The sequence below is a fragment of the Triticum dicoccoides genome, chromosome 7A, assembly GCF_002162155.2.
Source record: "Triticum dicoccoides isolate Atlit2015 ecotype Zavitan chromosome 7A, WEW_v2.0, whole genome shotgun sequence".
NCBI classification, from domain to species: Eukaryota; Viridiplantae; Streptophyta; class Magnoliopsida; order Poales; family Poaceae; genus Triticum; species Triticum dicoccoides.
Window position 1 is genome coordinate 344,255,555 of NC_041392.1, and position 5,051 is coordinate 344,260,605.

General features: G+C 53.8%; 1 pseudogene; it reads right to left on the reverse strand.

The window, feature by feature from the left end:
* Positions 1-2,618: 2,618 nt before the first annotated feature.
* Positions 2,619-4,243, reverse strand: LOC119333499 (annotated as a pseudogene).
* Positions 4,244-5,051: the final 808 nt, after the last annotated feature.

Sequence of the window (5,051 nt, forward strand, 5' to 3'; positions counted from 1 at the left end):
CCTCGGGCGGCTCCGGCGAGCGGCGCGGGCGGCGAGGCGGCTAGGGTTAGGGTTAGGGCGCGGGTGGGCTGGTGGGCTGCGGCGGGGCTCGGGCGGCGCTATTTAAAGGCTGCCCCGGGCAGAGACCCGCTCGGGTACGGCCCAGAGTCGATTCGGACTTTTTTTTAAAATTAATTCTGCGCAGAAAAACAATAAAAGAAATATAAACTGACTCCAAAAATCCCGAAATAAATTTTCCCCACTTTCTAAAATCAAGCCGCACAGGATGAACATTTATTTGGGGCCTAAATGCAATTTTGAAAAACGCTCATTTTTCCTAAATTCAAATAAAATAGCAAATAAAACCAAATAAAATCTTATTTGATTTTTATTAAATCCTCAATATTTATTTATTTTGGGAAAGTAATTTTATTCCCTCTCTCATATTTTTGTAATAGAAATTATTGAAGATAAAATAAATAAAATCAAATGATCCTATTTTCAAAATTTGAGACAACTCAAATATGAAAATAACGAAATCCCCAACTCTCTCTGAGGGTCCTTGAGTTGCGAAAAATTTCTAGGATCAACCAAAATGCAATAAACATGATATGCAATGATGATCTAGTGTATAACATTCCAAATTGAAAATTTGGGATGTTACATTGCAATACCGTTTGTGCTCACTTTTGTTACTTGTTACCTTGTTGTTTTTTATTTTTACTACACTTGTATCACCATCTCTTCGCCTAACTACTGCGCCTATACAATTTACCATTGTATTTGGCATGTTGGGGACACAAGAGGCTTTTATTACTTGGTTGCAGGGTTGTTTGAGAGAGACCATCTTCATCCTACACCTCCCACGGATTAATAAACCTTAGGTCATCCACTTGAGGGAAATTTGCTACTGTCCTACAAAACTCTACGCTTGGAGGACCAACACGAGTCTACAAGAACAAGTTGTGTAGTAGACATCACACACTCACCGTTTTGTTATCAGCGGCAATGTACAGGAGCATGGGCCCTTTGTCACGAGGAGCAGCAATGATGGGTGCTGAAGACAGCTGCACTTTATGAGACTCGAAGCTTTATCTGCAGCATCATTCCAGACGTAACTTCCTGACTTTTACGGCAGCTGATATAGAGGGATTGCCTTATCCCCAAGCCGGCTTATGAACCAGCTCAAAGCTGCCACACAAATCGCCTCGTGCTGAACATGATTGATGTTGGCCGGCTTAGCCAAGGTTGTGATAGCCTTGATTTTCTCCGAGTTAGCCTCGATGCCCCGCTTGGACACCAGGAAGCTCATCAATTTACATGCATGAACACCAAAGACACACTTGGTTGGGTTAACCTTCATCTGGTACATGCGAAGATTATCAAATGTCTCCTTCGGGTCATCAAGAAGGGTTTCTCTCTTGTGAGACTGGACCACGATATCGTCAATGTGAGCATGGACATTTTGCCCAATCTGCTTGTGGAAACAATTTTGTACGCAACGTTGATAAGTGGCTCTTGCGCATTTCAGGCCAAACGGCATGGAAACATAACAGAAGGCCCCAAAAGGTGTAATAAAAGTTGTCTTCTCCTGATCCTCCACTGCCATATTGATCTGATGATACCCAGAATAAGCGTCCAGTAAGCATAGGCACTCGCAGCCTGCTGTGGAGTCAATAATCTGGTCATGGGGGCAAGCCTTATTGTGTAGTCGACACACATTCGCCAAGTCCTATTCTTTTCAGAACAAGCACAAGATTTTCCAGCCACTAAGGATGGAAGACTTCAACAATGAAACCGGCAGCTTGGAGTCAGGCCACTTCTTTGCCAATAGCCTTGTGTCTTGCTACCTCTTGAGCACTGCGTTGGTTTTCCCTTGAAGAGGAAAGGGTGATGTAGCAAAGTAGCGTAAGTATTTCCCTCGGGTTTTTGAGAACCAAGGTATCAATCTAGTAGGAGATCACGCTCAAGTCCCACGCACCTACACAAACAAATAAGAACCTCGCAACCAATGAGATAAAGGGGTTGTCAAGCCCTTCACAGTCACTTACGAGAGTGAGATCTGATAGATATGATAAGATAAGATTTTTGGTATCTTTACGATAAAGAGAAGAGAAAAATTCACTCTAGGTCACTAAAGTTGAGCCGGATGACACATTAGTACCACTATTTCAAAATACCCGAACTACGGTCCAAATACTTGCGCTAGGGGTTCACTTTGGTCCATGTATACGATTTTGTGTACGTATTTGCTGACTTGGCCGAGTCAGCGGCCGCCAGCTCGCTTTGACCGCCACCTGGTCATGCCTTTGGTGAATACTAGTCCATCCAAGGGGTGTTTTGCAAAAACGCCATGACCATTAAACTGGAGAGAATAATCAGCCAGTGCACGTCCTTCCAGCAAGCCGCTGATCATGCCAAATCGTGGCCTAAATTGCACCTCTAGTCCACGGGCCAGGTCACGGCAATGGGGCTACTCACCATGCATCGCCTCCCCTGCCCCGCGCTCCGCTGTTTCCACACCAGGTACCCCTCCGCACTGTCCTTCCCCGCCGCGGCCGAGGCGTCCACCCACACCTGGAAGCTCTTCTTCTCGCCGAACTCCGCGAACGCCAGCGTCATGGGCGCGACCGTGACCTTCACCCTGCCGGCGCGCCCACCCGCACCGTGTACATCGAGTTGGGCGCGCCCATGTTGGTGACCATCCTCCGGAACACCGCCGAGGTCTTGCCACCGCCATCCTTAAACGCCACCGCGATCGACGGGTAGTTGAGCGTGAACCCCGGGTTCTCGTGGAGCAGTTCGCTGCAGTTGATGGCGCTGTGCGTGATCTTGAACACCTCTCTCTGCGTGTACCCGAGCGTGCAGAGGTGCGTCACGTAGTCGGCTGGCTCGATGTCGTAGACGAGGCCTGGGTCAACGGCGAGAGCCGGGTTCACGTGTCCAACGCCCATGGCGAACGCGTCGGCGCGCTCCCCGCCGTCAGTTATCGGCTTGCCCTGCCGGTCCGTCACGTCGGCCGTCTTCATGATCGCCGACCGCACCATCGCCGGGCTCCATGAAGGGTGCGCTGACCTAACCAGCGCCGCGATGCCGCTCGCGTGCGGCCATGCTATCAACATCCCCGACAGCACCGTGAAGTTGGACCGTCACTCGTCGCCATCTAGCCCTGACGAGCTCACGCTGCCCGGCCACGCCGCGATGATGTTAACCCCGGGGGCGCCGACGGTGAGCATCCAGGGCGCTTCATTGGCCACGGAGCTCGGCTATGGCCCGTTGTTATCGGCGGCGCGCATGACGGAGACACCACGCACCGTGGCATGGAAGCTGCCGATGGCAATGCTATCCTTGAAGTCAGCCTGACCTCGAAGAGCGGGATTGGGAAGCCATCGAGGGAGAGCGACAACACGTGGACGCCGCCGCGCACCGCGTCATCCATCCCAGCGAGGATATCAGAGCTGAAGCATCCGTTGAACCAGCAGACCTTGTACGCGGTGACGTGCGCGCCCGAAGCCACGCTGCGCGCCTCCCCAGCCCCGGCGCCGAGAACACTGGCTCCGGCCACGGCGGACCCCATGGCCGTCGACGCCATGTTAGTCCCGTGCCCGTGCGCGTCCCGCGGCGAACCGTACTCCCACGCATGCGCTGCGGCATCCGACGGGTCTGTCGGGTAGTTGGCGCGGTGGCTCTTGGAGTAGAACCGCGCGCCGACGAGCTTCCGGTTGCAGTTCGTCGCGTTGAACCGCTCCCCGGTCTAGCACACGCCCCGCCACCAGTCCGGCACCGGCGGCATCCCGCGGTCGTCGAAGCTTGGGCACCCCGACGACCATGCCGCGGCCATACCGCATGCGTGCCCACGCCCCAGTCGGGCACACGTTAAGGCTGAGGAACCGGTACGAGTACGTGGTGTGCAGCTCGACCCGGAGGTCCTCGCGCACCGATGCGACGCCCTGCAGCACCCGCAGAGCTGCCGCCTCGCCCACCGTGAACCGCGCCGCAAAGCCGTCAAACACGATGTGGTAAGAGTACAACAGCCTTGACGACGGCTTCCACTGGCGCTTTGCATCTTGCTCCACTGAGGAAGCCAAGGATTTGACGATGAAGGCGAGGTGCCAGTCGTGCTCGAAGATCTGCGTGGGTGCAGCTGGACAATGTAGGTCCACAGAGCCGCCTCCTGATCCACGGCGGTGCCATGAAGAAACACCAACGAGGAGGAGAGGAAGAGGAACACCGCGTGGGAGGCGAACAGGTGGAAGAAACCCATGGCTGCCTTGCTAAGCAATCGAGCAGTTGTTCGCTTTGGTTTGCGACGATGAGGTGGGAGATGGAGAGGTGGGTGGGAGATCGAATTTTGCAGACGACGACGACGTGGCTGGGCGAGTGTGTCTGTCCTGAGAGACGACGCTTCCTCTGGCAGGCGGAGGCGGGGCCGCGAGCAAGAGGCACAGCACATTAGGTGGAATGGAAGACGCCAAGGTGGAGGAGCGAGCAGCAGTGGAACGCAGTGATGGCTCGCTCGCACAGCCTGCTTTGCCGGCCTAGGCGCGCACTGGAGGGAGTAATGGCAGGCAGGGCCGTCCGGGCTCCAGCCGCTTGTCACCCGATGGAGCTCTGACTGACGTTGTGTTCCTTAATGGCGCAGACACGGGTAGAGAGAGAGGAGGAAGACTGAGGGAGGAGGAGCGTATCTGCCTCCTGCGTACCATTTATGCTGCCTGCTGCCTTCTTGCTTCTGTTGCACTCCAGGCGGTGGAACGAGGAGGACCGGGGGCGGCGCCGAGTTGAGCAGGAGGCGCCGAGTTGGACCGGGGCTGGTTTAATGGTCATGCCGTTTTTGCAAAAAAACCTGGATGGACTAGTATTGACCGAAGGCACGACCAGGTGGCGGTTAAAGCGAGCTGGCGGCCGCTGACTCGGCCAAGTTAGCAAATACGTACACAAAATCGTATACATGGACCAAAGTGAACCCCTAGCGTAAGTACTTGGACCGTATTTCGGGTATTTTGAAGTAGTGGTTCAAATGTGTCACCCGACTCAAGTTTAGTGACGTAGAGTGAATTTTTCTCTAAAGA